At 52.0% G+C, this 23,252-nt stretch overlaps 1 protein-coding gene across 1 annotated transcript in view; it reads right to left on the reverse strand.

Moving 5' to 3' along the window:
* Nucleotides 1-23,252, reverse strand: part of GCKR (glucokinase regulator) — a 660,332-nt gene that overhangs the window by 552,281 nt on the left and 84,799 nt on the right. The gene's annotated exons all lie outside the window — the stretch shown is intronic.

Genomic DNA, 23,252 nt, shown 5'->3' on the forward strand with positions numbered 1-23,252 from the left:
ACAAACACACTGTGAAGGAAAAGATAGTGTGTCGTCCCCTAGTGCCTGGCTAACCAGAGACAGCCACACCCTACATTACCTGCGTTGACCCAACATGTCTGCCATCCCTCCAGTTCACCCTATTGTCGTGGAAGGGGCCCCGTCTGCGCAAGCCCCGCGATGGAAGGACTGGGCTGAGAGAGTTCTATTGTTCTTTGAAGCCACCAAAGTCGAAGACGCCCAGAAAAGAGCCATGATCTTACATCTAGGGTGAAAAGCCATCTACAAAATATCCAAGAACCTCCCTGAGGATACCCCTAAAACGCATGTAACTCTAATAACTGCTTTAAGTAGGCACTTTGAACCCATGGCCAACACTGACTACAAACGTTTTGTATTCAGGCCAGCCCGGCAGCAAACAGAAGAATCCACCGACTCCTTTCATATGAGACTCAAAGACCTAGAAAACACATGTGGGTTCGAAGATGAAACAGAGGAGATTAGAGGCCAAGTGATACAAGGGTGTGCATCAGCGAAACTGCGAGAGAGAATCCTTGAAGAGTCAGGAAGGTCCCTACCCCACATCCTTACGATGGGGCACACAAAAGAATTGTCTAAGGCCCGAGCTTCACACATGAAAGCTGCACTCCAGAGACCAATTAAGGAAGAGCCTGTTAACGCCATGGCATCTTCTCCAAACAAACTGAGACCTCCAAACAACAGGCCCCCGCCAAGACAGTGTGGATACTGTGGTGGGCCATCACACCGACTGAATGACTGCCCGGCTCGCGGGAAGAAGTGCGTCGGCTGTGGGAAGCTACACCACTTTGTGAAGGTGTGCAGGTGGAGCAAACCACGAGCCAGAAACGCCTCAGTCAACGCCACTACAAGTAAGTCTGAAAGAGGCAGTGACATGGATGATGATGAAGCCGAGGAACATGTCATCCATTCCTTATTCACCATTGGCAATGCGACCCAGCCGTCCAAGAAGTTGCCACAGTGCCAAATCCAGGTAGGCACCCATCTGACACTTGCTGTCGTCGACACCGGGGACTCCATAAATATCCTCACTGCAGATGTGCATCACCAGATGGTCCCCGCCCCCACCTCAATGGAGGCCAGGATAAAAGTATATGTGTATGGACAGAGTACGCCACTCGCCCTTAAAGACACATTCCAAACGTCCATTGCATATGTATCCAGAGCAGTTCAAGCCAAGGTGTATGTGCCAGAGGAAGGACATGGGATGTTATTGGGGTGCCAGACAGCAGAAGATTTAGGAGTTGTCACTTTTGCTTTTGGCATACATCAAGAATCAGTGACTGAGCTCCTTCACTAGTTCCATGATGTGTTCGAGGGAATATAATGTCTACGTGACATAGAGGTAAAATTACGTATCGACAAGACTGTTCAGCCAGTAGCGCTCTGACACCGACACATTGCGCTCCACCTCAGGCCGCAGGTGGAGAAAGAGTTGGATCACCTCGAAGCAGCTGGCATCATAGAACGTGTCCCTGGGCCCACACCCTGGGTGTCGCCAATAGTGGTCGCAAGGAAGCCCAAACAGCCCAGGGAAGTCCGCATTTGTGTGGATATGTGCCTTCCCAATGTCGCTGTCAAACGTGAGAGGCATCTGACACCCACTATTGACGATCTTCTAGGTGAGCTAAGTGGATTCTGCTGGTTCTCCAAACTAGACTTGTGCTCAGGATACCACCAGCTAGACCTAGCCAAGGAGTTGCGTTATATAACCACTTTCTTGACGCAATACAAGAGATTGAATTTCAGCATCTCGAGTGCTGCTGAGGTCTTCCAAAATGTCATTCACAAGCTCTTGGCAGATCTGCCAGGCACGATCAATGTTGGCGATTACATTTTGATCCATGCACCGACCGTTGCAGAACATAACACCTGGCTCAAAAATGTGTTGCAAAGGATCAAAGAATTCGGTCTGACCCTTCACCGCAGAAAGTGTGAATTCCTTACTAACAGAATCCAATTTTTTGGATACGTTTTCTCAGCCGACGGAGTGGCGCCTGATCCAGACAAGGTGCAGGACATTAAGCTTGCTCCCCCACCAACCAGTGTAACGGAGGTCCGAAGTTTTCTCGGAATGGTAAACTACTGTGACCATTTTATTAAAGACCTGTCCTCATTGACCCAACCACTCCGAAACCGTGGTGAGGACACGAAGATTGCAGTCAATGCTGGCCCAAAGGGCCTGGGGTCCGTTCTGCTTCAAAAACAGGAAAATTAGGTGTGGGCCCCAGTGACATTTGCGAGTTGGTCACTGGCTGACACTGAGCAGCGGTATTTGCAAATAGAGAAAGAAGCCATTGCTGTGCACTGGGGCTGCAAACATTTCCACAGTTATGTCTATGGCCGACCTTTCCTTGTCACCACTGACCATAAGCCCCTCATACCCCTTTTTAACAGAACCGCCTCGAAACCCCCACTACGAATAGAGAAATGGATGCTCCAATTGCAGGACTTTGATGTCGGTTATAATATTGCCCAGGATCTGATAACCCAGCTGACTACTTGTCTCTCCACCCCAGAGCAGCCACTGCCAGTGAGGTCCACGAGGCTTGTGAAACCGAAGAATATGTGAGGTATGTGTCCGACGGTCAAGACCGTTGCCGCTCTCCATCGACACGATAGTTGAAGCCACAGCACAGATGAGAGCCTTCAAAAAGCTCTGCGGGCTGTCTGTTGCAATCAATGGCATGCTGTAAAGAAACAACTACCCCCGCTCACTCCTGCAATCAAATGAATAATGGAGAGTTTGTATCACGTCCATGATGAACTGTCTGTGGATTCAGATCATTGTTTGTTGAGAGGATATCGATTAGTAATTCCGTCCTCCCTCACCGCCAGGGTGGTACAACTGGCACAGAATGGTCAGCAAGGCAAGGTGAAGACTAAGAGCCGTTTAAGGGCCAAGGTGTGGTTTCCCTTAATGGATGAACAGGTAGAAAATGCCGTTCGGTCTTGTGAATGGTGCCAAGCGTCTGGGGAACCCAGCCGGCCGTTCCCATTGAGACAGAAACAGGCCCGCATTTGCCCTGGGTTTCCGCCAGTCTTGACTTTGGGAGTCTCCCTGATGGCAAATAACACCATGGTGATGATCGATGATTTCTCAAAATATCCTGAAGTGGAAGTCATCTCATCTCTCACAGCTGATGTTGCAATTCCACGTATTGAAAACATCCTGGCTACTCATGGCCTCATCTTGGAGATCAAGACTGACAATGGACCTCCATTTCAGAGTAGGGAGCTTGCTTCCTACTTTGAGAGCACTGCTATCCGGCATTGGCGAATCACCCCACGATGACCTCAGGCGAATGGGGAGGTCAAAAGATTCATGCAGACACTGAGCAAGGTCATACGCATTGCTACCGCCAGTGGTCAGCCAAGTGAATATGCCATATATTATTTTCTGCGGCTGAGCTCCCAGACACGTGTCGTTGGGTCGAGCAGTGGTGGACTCCATTCCGCATCACCGGTTGTGGGTCCCAGGAGCTGTCGATGATAGTCAAGTATACCGGAAGCGTGTTAGCACTAACCGGAAGGGCAGCCGCAGACGTCGTGCTAGAGCCTCTGATTTGCAAGCAGATGATCACGTATTGTTGGAGGAGAACTACCCTGGGAGCAAGTTTCGCCTACCATTTGACATAAATCTCTGGACCATCGTACGCCGGAGTGCATGTTTGATTGTGTCCCAGCGGGGAACTTCCACTGTCACTAGGAACATTTCCATGTTCAAGAGGTTTCACCCCTCTCGACTCGCCGGTAGAGGAGATTCTGATCTACCGCTATCTGATACTGATCAAATGTCCCTACCTGACTTAGACAACTGTGTCTCAGCGAAGCCCAGGGTCTGTAGCGTGTTCCACACCTGAAGGTGTCACAGAGCAAGATCCAAATACTGACAGGTCTACTTGTACCCGATATGGTTTACGCGGCAACCCTGCTCCGTCTCAGAGATTGCGAGATCTGGTGTAACCATATTTGCATATCTGTTCTGACTTCTCCCTCTGCCTCTCACTGTTTGTCTTAGGGAGAAATGTATGTCACGCGCCAGTGATGTAACTGGTCGCGGGGCACTACCATCTTCATATGTTCATGAACACAGGGGAGCCTCTCCGGCCCCCTCTGTGATCTGGTGTGTGTGTTTCACCTGCGGGTCACGTGGTGTGTTCTATAAATAAAGTGTGGCGAGTGGGCGGGGAAAAAAGTCACGTTAGACAGGCTATGAGAGCACTGTCCACTACGCCACGGAAATCAAACAGCGTGTGGTAGGCTTTATTATCGCGCTAGCGCAAGCGCGCAGAGTAGTGTGTAAACACTACAGAGGGGCCCTGGTTCACCCTTCATCCTTACAGGTGCATCCTGGGAGAGGGACTCCCCGTCCCCCCTGGAGGGGTACTGGTTCACCCTTCATCCTTACAGGTGCATCCTGGGGGAGGGGCTTAGCTTCGTCCCTGGAGTGGCCCTGATTCATCCTTTAATCATGCAAGTGCATCCTGTGGGTGGGGCTCCCTGTCCCCTCTGGAGAGATACTGGTTCACCCTTCATCCTACTGGTGCATCATGGGGGGGGGGCTTAGCTTCGTCCCTGGAGGGGCCCTGGTTCATCTTTCAGCCATACAGGCCCATCCTGGGAGAGGGACTCCCCGTCCCCCCTGGAGGGATACTGGTTCGCCCTTCATCCTACAGGTGCATCATGAGGGAGGGGCTTAGCTTCGTCCCTGGAGTGGCCCTGGTTCATCCTTTAATCATGCAAGTGCATCCTGCGGGTGGGGCTCCCTATCCCCTCTAGAGGGATACTGGTTCACCCTTCATCCTTACAGGTGCATCCTGGGGGAGGGGCTTAGCTTCGTCCCTGGAGTGGCCCTGATTCATCCTTTAATCATGCAAGTGCATCCTGTGGGTGGGGCTCCCTGTCCCCTCTGGAGAGATACTGGTTCACCCTTCATCCTACTGGTGCATCATGGGGGAGGGGCTTAGCTTTGTCCCTGGAGGGGCTCTGGTTCATCCTTTAGTCATGCAAGTGAATCCTGGGAGAGGCACTCCCCGTCCCCCCTGAATGGGTACTGGTTCACCCTTCATCCTACAGGTGCATCCTGGGGGAGGGGCTTAGCTTCGCCCCTGAAGGGGCCCTGGTTCATCCTTTAGTCATGCAAGTGCATCCTGGGGGAGGGGCTCCCTGTCCCCTCTGGAGGGATACTGGTTCACCCTTCATCCTACAGGTGCATCATGGGGGAAGGGCTTAGCTTCGTCCCTGGAGGGGCCCTGGTTCATCTTTCAGCCATACAGGCCCATCCTGGGAGAGGGACTCCCCGTCCCCCCTGGAGGGATACTGGTTCGCCCTTCATCCTACAGGTGCATCATGAGGGAGGGGCTTAGCTTCGTCCCTGGAGTGGCCCTGGTTCATCCTTTAATCATGCAAGTGCATCCTGCGGGTGGGGCTCCCTATCCCCTCTAGAGGGATACTGGTTCACCCTTCATCCTTACAGGTGCATCCTGGGGGAGGGGCTCCCTGTCCCCCCCGGAGGGATACTGGTTCACCCTTCATCCTACAGGCGCATCCTGGGGGAGGGGCTTAGCTTCGTCCCTGGAGGGGCCCTGGTTCATCCTTTATTTATGCAAGTGCACCCTGGAGAAGGGGCTCAGTGACACCACTGGAGGGACGGACCTGAGACAGGTTCATCCCATCCAAGGTAGAGAGTCCATCGCTCACGGAGACAGGGCCATCCCAGCCAATCCCGGATTAATCGGTCACTGAGAGAGGGGCCAATTCTCCGGTGGGAGGGGGTCCATCTCTCATGAGAAGTGAGCACCCCCCAGGGAGGAGTTCTGGCCTCCCCCGCCGGGGAGCATCCTACCCCAGGCAGCAGCTTCCAAGGGAGGGGTCGCTCTCTTGTAGAAAGTGCCCTCTTTTAAGGTGCATCTGTGTGTGCGACACGTGTGTGTGTATGTGTGTCGATTTGTGCGTGTGTATGTCGACGTGTGTGGATTTGTGTGTGTGTATGTAGGAAGCTCGGGGGTCAAATCCCGGATTTTTTCCGTTTTTTCTTTCTAGAATTCGACTTTTTTGAATCGCGATAGTTGCTTTGATTTTTAAGAAAATGCCAAAGAATACAGGTGAACATTTGGTACTGAAAAGCGGACTCTGCATGGATGTTGCTGCTTTTCTCAGAAAATGAAGAGAGAAGGAGACCAATTAACAGCGAGCAGTCAGAGAACAGATGAAAGGTGCATGACTAGTGCAATGAATGCCGAATATTGGGCCAGATGTAGCAAGCATTTTGCATGGTGCAAACCGCGAAAATCGCAGTTTGCGCCATGCAAAATGCCAAATGCAATGCTCATTCCCATTTTGCGAGTCGGTACCGACTCGCAAATTGTGAATGCGACTCACAAATAGGAAGGGGTGTCCCCTTCCTATTTACGTCTCGCATCGCGATGCTAAATTGCTTTGTGACCGTGAATGCGGTCGCAAAGCAATTCGCAGTTACCACCAGTGTCACACTGGTGGTAACCCATTCGCAAAAGGGAAGGGGTCCCCATGGAACCCCTTCCCCTTTGTGAATTTTGCCAAAAAGGGGTTTTCAGAGCAGACAGTGGTCCAATGGACCACTACCTACTCTGAAAAACCAAAACCAAATGGTTTCGTTATTTTTTTTATTTTGCAACTCGTTTTCCTTTAAGGAAAACGGGCTGCAAAATTAAATAAAAAATCTGCTTTATTTAAAAAGCAGTCACAGACATGGAGGCCTGCTGACTTCAGCGGGCCACCATCCCTGTGAGTGCAGGGACTCGCTATGTGGTAGCAAAATGCGACCCACCTCATTAATATTAATGAGGTGGGTCTTTGCGACCCCATAGCGACTCGCTGTCGGTGTCTGAGACACCGTACTGCTTCCGATTTTGCGAATCGGAAATTGCTACCTCTGGCCCATTGTCGGTTGGCGCTAGAGGGGCTGTGAGCATTCATCGTTTCTAGCGACTTAACTTTGAAACCACTACACCTGTGTTTGAATGCCTGTTTCTGCACTTGTGCTGCTTGTGTGACCCTGGGCACATCATTTAATATTCATGAGAAAACATCAGAGCGCCCAAGAAAACGGCCTTTCAAGCACGCCTCAACACCAGCACTCACAACAGCAAAGAGCTCTTCGCCATCGTCAAAGAGTTCACGAACCACAGGATAGAAACCTCTTCCATCCCTCCCTACCAAGACCTTTACAATGAACTCGCCACCTTGGAACCAAATCCCACCAGCACCGCTCACCACCACGGACCTAGCACCTCACAAGATACTGAACTCCTGGACCCCATCACCATAGAGGACACCCAAAGACTGATGACCTCCATCCACTCTGGAGCACCCTCGGATCCATGCCCTCATCATATCCTCAACCTGGCCAGTGCCACCATATCACCGGAGCTCTGCCGAACCATCAACCGATCCTTCGATACCGCCACAGTCCCCTCAGACTGGAAGCACGCCGAAATCAGCCCGCTACTCAAGAAACCCACTACGACCCTAGGGAGCTGAAGAACTACAGACCCATCTCTCTGCTCCTTTTCCCAGCCAAGGTAACGGAGAAAGTCGTCAACCAGCAACTCCCAGAATTCCTCAATATACACCGTATCCTAGACCCATCCCAGTCCGATTCAGAAACAACCACAGCACTGAAACCGCACTCTTAGCAGCCACTGACAAATGCATTATCCTGGACCGCGGAGGCACGGCCGCACTTATCCTTCTCGACCTCTCTGCTGCATTTGACACCGTCTCCCACTCCACCCTCTGCGACAGACTGCACAACGCTGGCATCTGAGACAAAGCCCTGGATTGGATCAGGTCCTTCCTCACCGGAAGAACACTGAGGGTCAGACTACCGCTGTTCATGTCAGAACCTAAAGAGACTTGCTGCAGAGTGCCCCAAGGATCCTCACTCAGCCCGACGCTTTTCAACATCTACATGGCCCGCTTGCCATGATCACCAAGCAACACGACCTAAACATAGTCTCCTACGCCGACGACACCCAAATGATCCTCTCTCTGACTGAGGACTCTGCGCAAGCCAAGAGGAATTTCCACAACGGGATGAGAGCAGTCGCCTCCTGGATGGAGGCCAGCCGCCTCAAGCTCAACTAAGACAAGACAGTGATCCTCATGATCTGCTCCACCCCTTCTGCCTGGAATGACTCCTGGCGGGCCACCGCTCTGGGTAACGCCCGCCCCCCACTGACCATGCACGCAACATGGGCATCATCCTGGACCCCTCTCTATCGATGACCCGCCAAGTTAACGCCATCTCTTCATCAAGCTTCCACACCCTCCGTCTCCTGTGCAAGATTTTCAAATGGATTCACCCCGACACAAGGAAGACAGTCACCCACGCACTCATCACCAGCAAACTGGACTACAGCAACGCACTCTATGCCGACATCAACAAGAAATTTCAATCATGATTAAATAGAGTCCTGATTGCAGCAGCCAGACTCGTCCTGGACATCCCCCAACACTGCTGAATCTCCTCCCACCTCCGAGACCTACACTGGCTCCCAGCCAACAAGCGCATCACAATCAAACTCCTGATCCACACCTACAAGGCACTGCGCAACATAGGACCAGAATACCGCAACCACGGCCTCACCTTCTACGTACCCAACAGACATCTCCGTTCCTCCCAGCTCGCCCTCACAGCCATTCCCAAGATCTGGAAAAGTACAGCAGGAGGAAGATCCATCTCCTACCTAGCAGCCCGGACATGGAACACGCTACCTCTCATGCTCGGGCAAACCGCGAATGAGCAGCATGCCTTCATTCAGCACCTTGAGACCCTATGGGTGATTAGACGCGCTCTACATATCTTTGATTGATTGATTGATGCGCCTCAGTTCCTGCCAAAAAGAAGAGGGTGCCTGGAGGATATTCAGTTTCAGTCTGTGCTATACAGAAGCACAGAAGATATATTCTGTTCTCCTACAGGTCATTTCACTGCTCGTGCCTCCCTCTATATCCTACGTACTCACAAAGATTTTCCAGGGGGGGAAAATTTTGGTCTCTGATTTGACCGAGTGCGGCATTGATGCCAAGATGGTGGCTGACATGGGGGAGCCTGGGGGGTGGTGAGGGGTGGTTCAGGGGTGTGTAGGAGGTAAGATTGTTTAGGAGAAGCGAAGCATATACATCTTGTGGCTGGTTTGCACAGGGTGAAGCCGGAAAAACGGGGATTAATCCCGGCGTCCCCATTTTACCAAATTGTGTGACCCTAGGCAATTGTTGATTCCACTTTCCCTCCATTATTACATATAGAAAGACTCGAAGTACAGGTCTTCAGGATGCTCACTGTACGAAATGTGAAATTCGTCCTGTTTGATTTAATAAACCATAATATTGTTCATGGATAATCGGAGCCCAGGCTACCCAAAGGGTCCCATAATAACTGACTAGCTTCTTAGTTCATTCTTGGCATTGTTGCCAGGGTGGGGGAAGAATGAATTTTTCTACATTTATGTTTGAAAAATGATCAGTAAAAAAAAAAGTTCTTAGTGCACTGATAACCTGATTTACTAAGGTGAAACGGTTCTGCACGTTCATGAAATACAAGTTTTCCAATTCTGAAGAGACCTTCCATTTTGACCCTCTTGCTGTAGGATGTCTTTAAAATGAAAGTGTTCCTAAGGTTAAGTGGTGCAGCGCTAACTAGTTCCATCAGTGGTTTTACTCTCAGTAAACCTGTCGGTAAACTCTCGCCTGGTTGGGTAACTGTTTTTAATGTCAGTGTGGCGTGGGGGACAAGGCGACCAGGGGGCCAGGTGAGGAGGGCCGCATGCGGCCCCCGGGCCGTACTCGGAGTATCACTGATCTATATGAAGGGGTCTCACCCCCTCACTCACGGGGCACCCCTGAACCCCAAAGCTGTCCAATCGCATCTGCGAAGTGTGTTTAGGACATGAAACGTCAGACACGGGAGCCGATAATCCAGGGAGACATTGCAGGCCGCAGGTGAAGGGGCCACTGATGGAGACGGGACCAGGGCTGCTTGCACCAGAGGGGTCCAGCCCAGACCTTAGGCTACGCTTAGCACTGACAGAGGTAAGTGGTGGGAAGGGGTGCGGACCCCCACGCCGCTTGATAAAGGGCTGGGACATGATGCTGAGGCGCTGTGCTCTGTGCCTGTGCTCAGTGCCACCCTGAGATGACCCCTAGGTGCTGGAGAGATGGAGGGGAGGGACCAGGTAGGGGGAAGGAGGCGACAAGACGGAGGGGACGTGGGAGAGCCTGGTGGATGGAAGGGGCATCCCTAATGCGCCAAGATGCCCCAGGACTGGGCAATAGCGCCTAGTGAATGATAGCCACAGGCGCTTATCCAGCAGGTGGTTCCGAAGGAAGGGTATTGGGACGGGTGGGGTATCTGTGATAGATGTCAGCCCTGTAGACCTCGCGGGGCAGCACGTGCTGCCCCTCTTCAAGGCCGGGCACATCCCTCCACCTAAACCACACCAGCCCCTCCCCCCCTGCCAAGTTTCCCAGGTCCACGCGAGATGTGCTGCTCCAGCCCAGGGTTTTTTCTTTGAATTCTGGGATATGTAGTTTTGTTTAGTCCATTATAAAACAGGACTACACGTCCCAGAATTCAGAGCAAGATCCCGGGCCTGGATCAGCACATCACGCATGGATCTGGGTAACTTAGCAGCTGTGCCCTAGGCTGAGGGTGGGCTTAGGAAGTGGGCCTTCCCTTCTCAGTGTCTGCTCAGACGCACACAGCCCTGATGCTCACATTGGTAAATGGCATCTTTTTAGCATGCCGGGTTGTTTTTCCAAGGAGAGTTGTTAGCCCGTTAGCTGTGAGATGTCTGCCCTCTCACCCACGAGCTGATCAACGCTTGATTACCCACAAGAGACAAAGGCAGAAAGCAAGTATCTATATTTTATATTGTACAATTCTGCCTAGGGCCACGCTTGACATATGATTCCGTCAGCCAGTCCTTGCTTTTCAGGCAGAACCATGTTGCATTCTGGGATCTGTAGTTTTGCTTCTTACACTTTCCTTATGGGCTCAAAACCCCAGCATGCAAACAGTGGTCGGCTAAAATGCCAGAATTATCAGGGGATGTTACACATGGCATGGAGCCATTTGCCAGGTCTTTTAACATTTTACAGAGTTATCTGTCCATTTCAAAAACTGCTTGTTTCACACGTAAACTTAAAAGTAACCTCTGCGCACACATTTCGTGTTTACTCTCATTCATATGCCTTTAATTACGGACTGGAAACGTTTTTGTCACACGTGTCCTGGAAAGTTTTATAGTGATCTTCATGAGCTCAGGCAGGAGTGACTTGTAGGTCACAGGGAGATCTCTGGAGCGGGTACTTCCCTCCCTGAGATGGATGAACAGGTGCATGTGTGAGTGAATATGTGCATTCTGACATCAGTCACGCTTCGGTGACATCCCAGGCGGCCCCCTGAATGTCCGGCTGCTGTCACTCAGAGGCTGTTTGTGTTCATTCTTTGCTTTTCCAACATTGGGGAGAAGCCAGGACCCTGTTTTTAGGAGCCCCCCACCCACGGCTTAGGTAACCCTGCTCTAGACGGGCACCCAGGTGCCAATCTCTCCCGGCACACCAGGCGCTGTGTAACCCCAGCCTCAGCCTCAGCGCTGCACTTCTTCAAAATCTTGAGGGCTACCTCTGTATGGGAGTTTGGGGTTGAAGGGAAGCTCACAACAGGCTGCGGGGGGAGCCCCATCATTTTGTGTCACGTCACTGCGAGGAAACGCGGATTTTTCCATGGTCGTTGCTGAAAGCACAAACCCTTCAGTGAGCAGGGGCAGCCCACCCGGGGTAGGGTAGAATTGACCTATGCAACGTCCAGGTGGAGAGGGGGGAGGGGGGCACTGAAAGCCCCCACTCCTTACTGAGGCAGGAACAGTCTCCCCCCGCCCCCCGCAGGCAGGGTGGAAGGACCTCTTTTCAGGGTCGACAGAGAGAGGCTGGCACTGATGGCCTCCACCTCTCGCTGAGGTAGGAGCGGCCCACCCTAGCTGTGGTGGAATAGATCTATGCAGGGTCCAGATGGAGAGAGGGGGCACTGAAAGCCCCCACCCCTCACTGAGGCAGGAGCAGCCCACCCAAAGTGGGGTGGATTTGATCTATGCAGGGTCCAGATGGGGAGAGGGGGCACTGAAAGCCCCCACCCCTCACTGAGGCAGGAGCAGCCCACCCAAGGTGGGGTGGATTTGATCTATGCAGGGTCCAGATGGGGAGAGGGGGCACTGAAAGCCCCCACCTCTCACTGAGGCAGGAGCTGCCCACCCAAGGTGGGGTGGATTTTATCTATGCAGGGTCCAGGTAGAGGTGGGGGCCACTGAAAACACCCAGACCTCGTTCAGGCAGAAAGAGTGCACCTGAGGCAGGGAGGGAGGACTGATCTATGCAGTGCACAGCTGGGCTTCCACTGATGGCTCTCAGGTCTCACTGAGGCAGGGTTGAAGGACTGATCTATGCAGGGCAAAGCTGGGCTGGCACTGGCGGCTCTCAGGTCTTACTGAGGCTGGGTGGGAGGACTGATCTATGCAGGGCACAGCTGGGCTGGCACTGACGGCTCTCACGGAGGCAGGGAGGGAGGACTGATCTATGCAGGGCACAGCCGGGCTGGCACTGACGGCTCCCACTTCTCACTGAGGCAGGGTGGAAGGACTGATCAATGCAGGGCACAGCTGGGCTGGCACTGACGGCTCCCACTTCTCACTGAGGCAGGGTGGAAGGACTGATCAATGCAGGGCACAGCTGGGCTGGCACTCACGGCTCTCACTGAGGCAGGGTGGAAGGACTGATCTATGCAGGGCACAGCTGGGCTGGCACTGACGGCTCTCAGGTCTTACTGAGGCAGGGTGGGAGGACTGATCTATGCAGGGCACAGTAGGGCTGGCACTGATGGCTCTCACTGAGGCAGAGAGGGAGGACTGATCTATTCAGGGCACAGCTGGGCTGGCACTGATGGCTCTCACTGAGGCAGAGAGGGAGGACTGATCTATGCAGGGCACAGCTGGGCTGGCACTGACGGCTCTCAGGTCTTACTGAGGCAGGGTGGGAGGACTGATCTATGCAGGGCACAGCTGGGCTGGCACTGATGGCTCTCAGGTCTCACTGAGGCAGGGTTGAAGGACTGATCTATGCAGGGCACAGCTGGGCTGGCACTGACGGCTCTCAGGTCTCACTGAGGCAGGGTTGAAGGACTGATCTATGCAGGGCACAGCTGGCACTGACGGCTCTCAGGTCTTACTGAGGCAGGGTGGGAGGACTGATCTATGCAGGGCACAGCTGGGCTGGCACAGATGGCTCTCACTGAGGTAGGGAGGGAGGACTCATCTATGCAGGGCACAGCTAGGCTGGCACTGATGGCTCTCACTGAGGCAGAGAGGGAGGACTGATCTATGCAATCTATGCAGGGCACAGCTGGGCTGGCACTGACGGCTCTCACTGAGGCAGGGTGGGAGGACTGATCTATGCAGGGCACAGCTGGGCTGGCACTGACGGCTCTCAGGTCTTACTGAGGCAGGGTGGGAGGACTGATCTATGCAGGGCACAGTAGGGCTGGCACTGATGGCTCTCACTGAGGCAGAGAGGGAGGACTGATCTATTCAGGGCACAGCTGGGCTGGCACTGATGGCTCTCACTGAGGCAGAGAGGGAGGACTGATCTATGCAGGGCGCAGCTGGGCTGGCACTGACGGCTCTCAGGTCTTACTGAGGCAGGGTGGGAGGACTGATCTATGCAGGGCACAGCTGGGCTGGCACTGACGGCTCTCAGGTCTCACTGAGGCAGGGTTGAAGGACTGATCTATGCAGGGCACAGCTGGGCTGGCACTGACGGCTCTCAGGTCTTACTGAGGCAGGGTGGGAGGACTGATCTATGCAGGGCACAGCTGGGCTGGCACTGACGGCTCCTGCTTCTCCCTGAGGCAGGGTGGGAGGACTGACCTATGCAGGTCATAGCTGGGCTGGCACTGACGGCTCCCACTTCTCACTGAGGCATGGGGGGAGGACTGGTCTATTCAGGGCACAGCTGGGCTGGCACTGATGGCTCTCTCTGAGGCAGGGCGGAAGGGCAGATCTATTCAGGGCACAGCTGGGCTGGCACTGATGGCTCTCTCTGAGGCAGGGCAGCAGGACTGATCTATGCAGGGCACAGCTGGGCTGGCACTGACGGCTCTCACTGAGGCAGGGTGGAAGGACTGATCTATGCAGGGCACAGCTGGGCTGGCACTGACGGCTCTCAGGTCTTACTGAGGCAGGGTGGGAGGACTGATCTATGCAGGGCACAGCTGGGCTGGCACTGATGGCTCTCACTGAGGCAGAGAGGGAGGACTGATCTATGCAGGGCACAACTGGGCTGGCACTGACGGCTCTCAGGTCTCACTGAGGCAGGGTTGAAGGATTGATCTATGCAGGGCACAGCTGGGCTGGCACTGACGTCTCTCAGGTCTTACTGAGGCAGGGTGGGAGGACTGATCTATGCAGGGCACAGCTGGGCTGGCACTGATGGCTCTCAGGTCTCACTGAGGCAGGGTTGAAGGACTGATCTATGCAGGGCACAGCTGGGCTGGCACTGACAGCTCTCAGGTCTTACTGAGGCAGGGTGGGAGGACTGATCTATGCAGGGCACAGCTGGGCTGGCACTGACGGCTCCTGCTTCTCCCTGAGGCAGGGTGGGAGGACTGACCTATGCAGGTCATAGCTTGGCTGGCACTGACGGCTCCCACTTCTCACTGAGGCATGGTGGGAGGACTGATCTATTCAGGGCACAGCTGGGCTGGCACTGATGGCTCTCTCTGAGGCAGGGTGGAAGGGCAGATCTATGCAATCTATGCAGGGCACAGCTGGGCTGACACTGACGGCTCCCCCTTCTCACTGAGGCAGGGTGGAAGGACTGATCAATGCAGGACACAGCTGGGCTGGCACTGACGGCTCCCACTTCTCACTGAGGCAGGGGGGAAGGACTGATCAATGCAGGACACAGCTGGGCTGGCATAGATGGCTCTCCCTGAGGCAGGCTGGAAGGACTGGTCTACGCAGGTCACAGCTGGGCTGGCACTGACGGCTTTAACTGAGACAGGGTGGAAGGAGTGATCTATGCAGGGCACAGCTGGGCTGGCACTGACGGCTCCCCCGTTCTCACTGAGGCAAGGTGGAAGGACTGATCTATGCCGGGCACAGCTGGGCTGGCACTGACGGCTCCCACTTCTCACTGACGGCAGGGTGGAAGGACTGAACTATGCAGAGCAGAGCTGGGCTGGCACTGACAGCTCCTACTTCTCACTGAGGCAGTGTGGAAGGGATGATCTGTGCAGGGCACAGCTGGGCTGGCACTGATGGCTCTCACTGTGGCAGGTTGGAGAGACTGATCTATGCAGGGCACAGCTGGGCTGGCACTGACGGCTCCCACGTCTCACTGAGGCAGGGTGGAAGGAGTAATCTATGCAGGTCACAGTTGGGCTGGCACTGATGGTTCTCACTGAGGCAGAGTGGGAGGACTGATCTATGCAGGGCACAGCTGTGCTGGCACTGACGGCTCCCACTTCTCACTGAGGCATGGTGGGAGAACGGATCTATGCAGGGCATAGCTGGGCTGGCACTGATGGCTCTTACTCAGGTAGGGTGGCAGGACTGATCTAAGCAGGGCACAGCTGGGCTGGCACTGATGGCTCTCTCTGAGGCAGGGTGGAAGGGCAGATCTATGCAGGGCACAGCTGGGCTGGCACTGACAGCTCCCACTTCTCAGTGAGGCAGGGTGGGAGGACTGATCTATGCAGGGCACAGCTGGGCTAGCACTAATGGCTCCTGCTTCTCCCTCAGGTAGGGTGGGAGGACTGACCTATGCAGGTCATAGCTGGGCTGGCACTGATGGCTCTCACTGAGGCAGGGTCGAAGGACTGATCTATGTGGGTGTAGGAAAGTACCATCTTGCCTGGCATGTTACCCCCATTTTTCACTGTATATATGTTGTTTTAGTTGTATGTGTCACTGGGACCCTGCCAGCCAGGGCCCCAGTGCTCATAAGTGTGCCTGACTGTGTTACCTGTGTAGTGACTAACTGTCTCACTGAGGCTCTGCTATCCAGAACCTCAGTGGTTATGCGCTCTCATTTCTTTCAAATTGTCACTAACAGGCTAGTGACCAATTTTACCAATTTACATTGGCTTACTGGAACACCCTTATAATTCCCTAGTATATGGTACTGAGGTACCCAGGGTATTGGGGTTCCAGGAGATCCCTATGGGCTGCAGCATTTCTTTTGCCACCCATAGGGAGCTCTGACAATTCTTACACAGGCCTGCCACTGCAGCTTGAGTGAAATAATGCACACATTATTTCACAGCCATTTTTCACTGCACTTATGTAACTTATAAGTCACCTATATGTCGTAGGTGCAAAGTTACTTAGTGTGAGGGCACCCTGGCACTAGCCAAGGTGCCCCCACATTGTTCAGGGCAAATTCCCCGGACTTTGTGAGTGCGGGGACACCATTACACGCGTGCACTACACATAGGTCACTACCTATGTGTAGCTTCACAATGGTAACTCCGAATATGGCCATGTAACATGTCTAAGATCATGGAATTGCCCCCTCTATGCCATCCTGGCATTGTTGGTACAATCCCATGATCCCACGGGTCTGTAGCTCAGACCCGGGTACTGCCAAACTGCCTTTTCAGGGGTTTCACTGCTGCTGCTGCCAACCCCTCAGACAGGTTTCTGCCCTCCTGGGGTCCAGCCAGGCTTGTCCCAGGATGGCAGAACAAAGGACTTCCTCTGAGAGAGGGTGTTACACCCTCTCCCTTTGGAAAATGGTGTGAAGGCAGGGGAGGAGTAGCCTCCCCCAGCCTCTGGAAATGCTTTCATGGGCACATTTGGTGCCCATTTCTGCATAAGCCAGTCTACACCGGTTCAGGGACCCCTTAGCCCTGCTCTGGTGCGAAACTGGACAAAGGAAAGGGGAGTGACCACTCCCCTGACCTGCACCTCCCCTGGGAGGTGTCCAGAGCTCCTCCAGTGTGTCCCAGACCTCTGCCATCTTGGAAACAGAGGTGCTGCTGGCACACTGGACTGCTCTGAGTGGCCAGTGCCACCAGGTGACGTCAGAGACTCCTTCTGATAGGCTCCTTCAGGTGTTGCTAGCCTATCCTCTCTCCTAGGTAGCCAAACCCTCTTTTCTGGCTATTTAGGGTCTCTGTCTCTTGGGATTCCCTAGATAACAAATGCAAGAGCTCATCAGAGTTCCTCTGCATCTCTCTCTTCACCTTCTGCCAAGGAATCGACTGCTGACCGCGCTGGAAGCCTGCAAAACTGCAACAAAGTAGCAAAGACGACTACTGCAACTCTGTAACGCTGATCCTGCCGCCTTCTCGACTGTTTTCCTGGTGGTGCATGCTGTGGGGGTAGTCTGCCTCCTCTCTGCACTAGAAGCTCCGAAGAAATCTCCCGTGGGTCGACGGAATCTTCCCCCTGCAACCGCAGGCACCAAAGAACTGCATTACCGGTACTCTGGGTCTCCTCTCAGCACGACGAGCGAGGTCCCTTGATTCCAGCAACTCTGTCCAAGTGACTCCCACAGTCCAGTGACTCTTCAGTCCAAGTTCGGTGGAGGTAAGTCCTTGCCTCCCCACGCCAGACTGCATTGCTGGGAACCGTGACTTTTGCAGCTACTCCGGCTTCCGTGCACTTCCGGCGGAAATCCTTTGTGCACAGCCAAGCCTGGGTCCACGGCACTCTAACTTGCATTGCATGACTTTCTAAGTTGGTCTCTGGCGACGTGGGACTCCTTTGTGCAACTTCGGGTGAGCACCGTTTCACACATCCTCGTAGTGCCTGTTTCTGGCACTTCTGCGGGTGCTACCTGCTGCTGAGAGGGCTCCTTGTCTTGCTTCACGTCCCCTCTGTCCCCAGACGCAATTGGCGACATCCTGGTCCCTCCTGGGCTACAGCAGCATCCAAAAACTCTTATCACACGATTTGTAGCTAGCAAGGCTTGTTGGCTGTATTTCCACAGGAAAACACTTCTGCACGACTCTCTACGGCGTGTGGAATCAAGCCTCCAAAGGGGAAGTCTCTAGCCCTTTTTGTTCCTGCAGAATCCTCAGCTTCTACTGTCCAGTAGCAGCTTCTTTGCACCCACAGCTGGCATTTCCTGGGCATCTGCCCATCTCCGACTTGCTTGTGACTTTTGGACTTGGTCCCCTTGTTCCACAGGTACCCTCGTTTGGAAATCCATTGTTGTTGCATTGCTGGTTTGTGTCTTTCCTGCAGAATTCCCCTATCACGACTTCTTTGTCCTTTGGGGAACTTTAGTGCACTTTGCACTCACTTTTCAGGGTCTTGAGGAGGGCTATTTTTCTAACCCTTACTATTTTCTAATAGTCCCAGCGACCCTCTACAAGGTCACATAGGTTTGGGGTCCATTCGTGGTTCGCATTCCACTTTTGGAGTATATGGTTTGTGTTGCCCCTATCCCTATGTGTCTCCATTGCATCCTATTGTAACTATACATTGTTTGCACTGTTTTCTAAGACTATACTGCATATTTTTGGTATTGTGTACATATAACTTGTGTATAATTGCTATCCTCATACTGAGGGTACACTCTGAGATACTTTGGCATATTGTCATAAAAATAAAGTACCTTTATTTTTAGTATAACTGTGTATTGTGTTTTCTTATGATATTGTGCAAGTGACACTAGTGGTACTGTAGGAGCTTCACTCGTCTCCTAGTTCAGCCTAAGCTGCTCTGCTAAGCTACCATTATCTATCAGCCTATGCTGCTAGACACCCTATACACTAATAAGGGATAACTGGGCCTGGTGCAAGGTGCAAGTACCTCTTGGTACTCACTACAAGCCAGTCCAGCCTCCTACATTGGTTGTGCAGTGGTGGGATAAGTGCTTTGAGACTACTTACCACTCTTGTCATTGTACTTTTCATAAGAGAAAAATATACAAAACAAAGTCAGTGTATATACACATAGCCAAAAAGTTTTGCATTTCCTCTTTTCACTCTTTTCTAAGTGCTGAAAAGTACTTCTAACTTTCTAAAAGTTAAAAAAAGTTTTTTTTCTGTCTTTCCAAAAAGTTCTGAAACCTTTGTCTCTTTCTCTATCACTTTAACTCTCTCTAAAAAATGTCTGGCACAGGCCAAAGTGTTGATCTGTCCAAACTTGCATATGACAACCTTAGCTGGAAAAGAGCAAGGAGTCTCTGTATAGAGAGAGGTTTGAGTGTAGGGAAGAATCCTGCCTTGGAACTGTTAATTAACATGCTTAGAGAACAGGATAAGGCCAGAGGTGGCCCATCTGTTGAAAAAGTACCTAATAGTTCCCAATCTGATTCAGGGACTCCCCCAGGAAAAGATTCAGGAAAGAAACTTTCTAGCCTGCCCATTACTAGACAATCTAGCATAGATGGTAATGATGATGAGCCACACCAAAGAAATAGTGTTGTCTCGCATCATAGCAAAAGCATTTACTCTCACCATACTGGTAGTAATGTTTCTGTAAACCAAGCTGTTAAGTTGGCTTCTGTAAGGGACAGGTCTCCTTCTGTTCATTCCCATCATAGCTCTGTTTCTAGAAATGTCCCTCCCACCAACCCTGATGACAGAATGTTAGAGAGGGAACTCAATAAGTTGAGGGTGGAACAAACCAGACTGAAGCTTAAAAAGCAACAGCTGGATTTGGATAGACAGTCTTTTGAATTAGAGAAGGAAAGACAGAAGTTGGGTTTAGATACCCATGGTGGCAGCAGCAGTATTCCCCATAGTCATCCTGCAAAAGAGCATGATTCCAGGAATCTGCACAAGATAGTTCCCCCTTATAAGGAGGGGGATGACATTAACAAGTGGTTTGCTGCACTTGAGAGGGCCTGTGTTGTACAGGATGTCCCTCAAAGGCAGTGGGCTGCTATCCTATGGCTATCATTTAGTGGAAAGGGTAGGGATAGACTCCTTACTGTGAAAGAAAGTGATGCCAATAATTTTACAGTTCTTAAGAATGCACTCCTGGATGGTTATGGCTTAACCACTGAACAGTACAGGATAAAGTTCAGAGAGACCAAAAAGGAGTCTTCACAAGACTGGGTTGATTTCATTGACCATTCAGTGAAGGCCTTGGAGGGGTGGTTACATGGCAGTAAAGTTACTGATTATGAAAGCCTGTATAACACAATCCTGAGAGAGCATATACTTAATAATTGTGTGTCTGATTTGTTGCACCAGTACCTGGTAGACTCTGATCTGACCTCTCCCCAAGAATTGGGAAAGAAGGCAGACAAATGGGTCAGAACAAGGGTGAACAGAAAAGTTCATACAGGGGGTGACAAAGATGGCAATAAGAAGAAAGATGGTGAAAAATCTCAAGATAAGCATGGGGATAAGGGTAAAACCAAAGATCCCACTTCAAATCTTAAACACTCTTCAGAGGGTGGGGATAAAACAAATTCTTCCTCTTCTTCCCAACCTGCACACATTAAAAAGCCTTGGTGCTTTGTGTGTAAAAATAGAGGCCATAGGCCAGGGGATAAGTCCTGTCCAGATAAACCCCCTGAGCCTACCACCACTAATACATCAAGCTCTAGTGCCCCTAGCAGTAGTGGTACTAGTGGTGGGACTGCTGGCAACAGTCAAGCAAAGGGTGTAGTTGGGTTCACTTATGGGTCCATAGTGGAAACTGATGTAATCAGTCCCAAGACAGTTTCTGTCACACCTAGTGGCACTGGCCTTGCCACACTGGCTGCTTGTCCCCTTACAATGGATAAGTACAGGCAGACAGTTTCAATAAATGGTGTTGAGGCCTTGGCCTACAGGGACACAGGTGCCAGTTTCACTTTGGTGACTGAAAACCTAGTGCACCCTGATCAACACATCATTGGACAACAGTATAAGATTATTGATGTCCATAACTCCACTAAGTTTCTTCCCTTAGCTATAATTCAGTTTAGTTGGGGTGGAGTTACTGGCCCTAAGCAGGTGGTGGTATCACCTAGCTTGCCTGTAGACTGTCTCTTAGGTAATGACCTAGAGGCCTCAGGTTGGGCTGATGTAGAGTTTTATGCCCATGCAGCCATGCTGGGCATCCCTGAGGAATTGTTCCCTCTCATTTCTACTGAAATGAAAAAGCAAAGGAGAGAAGGCCTGAAAACTCAGGATCCCTCTCCATCAACAGGTAAAAAGGGTATCACAGTATCCCCTAACCACCCTACCATTCAGGATACTATTCCTGTGGTGGGAGAAACCTCTCCTGGGGTGGCACCTGTTCCAAGGGAATCATCAGCTGGCAAAGCTGGACTCCCTGAGGTGGAAGTACCTCTCTGTGGGATAACTAACATTGGTGAGAAAAACAGCACCATTTTAGTTAACATGGAGCATCCCTCCAACCCTCCCAGAGAAACTTTAGTGCAGAAACCCTGCACTACCTCACAACACTTAGGACAGCATCCCTGCCCTAGTGTGGAGCTCATAGGACAGCATCCCTGCCCTGCTCCAACTCAAGAGAAACAGCATCCCTGTTCTCTCTTCCAGCCAGATGGACAAAGTTTTTGCCCAGCTATGGCTTTTCTGAGACAGCATCCCTGTGTGGCATTTCCATCACTACAAATAGGTTCAGTGGACAATTCCCACTGCTCTAAACTAAAACTTACTGATAGAAACTCTGAAAATACATCTTCACATTGTTGCTTAGCTAAAAAACTTCAAACAGGGTGGTTTACATCCCCACAGGGAAGTAACCATATAGTGGATGATAAAGGGAGTAACCAGTCTATTGCAGAGCTACTCTCTACTTATCACCACTTAGACAATAAAGTCTCAACTGGCCAAGGTTAGCCTTATTGTCCTTCGTTTGGGGGGGGGGTTGTGTGAGAAGGTAGCCTCTTTCTAGCCTTGTTACCCCCACTTTTGGCCTGTTTGTGAGTGTATGTCAGGGTGTTTGTCACTGTTTTCACTGTCTCACTGGGATCCTGATAGCCAGGCCTCAGTGCTCATAGTGAAAACACTATGTTTTCAGTATGTTTGTTATGTGTCACTGGGATCCTGCTGGTCAGGACCCCAGTGCTCATAGGTTTGTGGCCTATATGTATGTGTCACTGGGACCCTGTCACACAGGGCCCCAGTGCTCATAGGTGTGCATGTATATGTTCCCTGTGTGGTGCCTAACTGTCTCACTGAGGCTCTGCTAACCAGAACCTCAGTGGTTATGCTCTCTCATTACTTTTAAATTGTCACTAACAGGCTAGTGACCATTTTTACCAATTTACATTGGCTTACTGGAACACCCTTATAATTCCCTAGTGTATGGTACTAAGGTACCCAGGGTATTGGGGTTCCAGGAGATCCCTATGGGCTGCAGCATTTCTTTTGCCACCCATAGGGAGCTCTGACAATTCTTACACAGGCCTGCCACTGCAGCCTGAGTGAAATAACGTCCACGTTATTTCACAGCCATTTTACACTGCACTTAAGTAACTTATAAGTCACCTATATGTCTAACCTTTACCTGGTAAAGGTTAGGTGCAAAGTTACTTAGTGTGAGGGCACCCTGGCACTAGCCAAGGTGCCCCCACATTGTTCAGAGCCAATTCCCTGAACTTTGTGAGTGCGGGGACACCATTACACGCGTGCACTACATATAGGTCACTACCTATATGTAGCTTCACCATGGTAACTCCGAATATGGCCATGTAACATGTCTATGATCATGGAATTGCCCCCTCTATACCATCCTGGCATAGTTGGCACAATCCCATGATCCCAGTGGTCTGTAGCACAGACCCTGGTACTGCCAAACTGCCCTTCCTGGGGTTTCACTGCAGCTGCTGCTGCTGCCAACCCCTCAGACAGGCAGCTGCCCTCCTGGGGTCCAGCCAGGCCTGGCCCAGGATGGCAGAACAAAGAACTTCCTCTGAGAGAGGGTGTGACACCCTCTCCCTTTGGAAAATGGTGTGAAGGCAGGGGAGGAGTAGCCTCCCCCAGCCTCTGGAAATCCTTTGTTGGGCACAGAGGTGCCCAATTCTGCATAAGCCAGTCTACACCGGTTCAGGGACCCCTTAGCCCCTGCTCTGGCGCGAAACTGGACAAAGGAAAGGGGAGTGACCACTCCCCTGACCTGCACCTCCCCTGGGAGGTGTCCAGAGCTCCTCCAGTGTGCTCCAGACCTCTGCCATCTTGGAAACAGAGGTGCTGCTGGCACACTGGACTGCGCTGA

The sequence above is a fragment of the Pleurodeles waltl genome, chromosome 5 (assembly GCF_031143425.1).
Source record: "Pleurodeles waltl isolate 20211129_DDA chromosome 5, aPleWal1.hap1.20221129, whole genome shotgun sequence".
Classification (NCBI taxonomy): Eukaryota; Metazoa; Chordata; class Amphibia; order Caudata; family Salamandridae; genus Pleurodeles; species Pleurodeles waltl.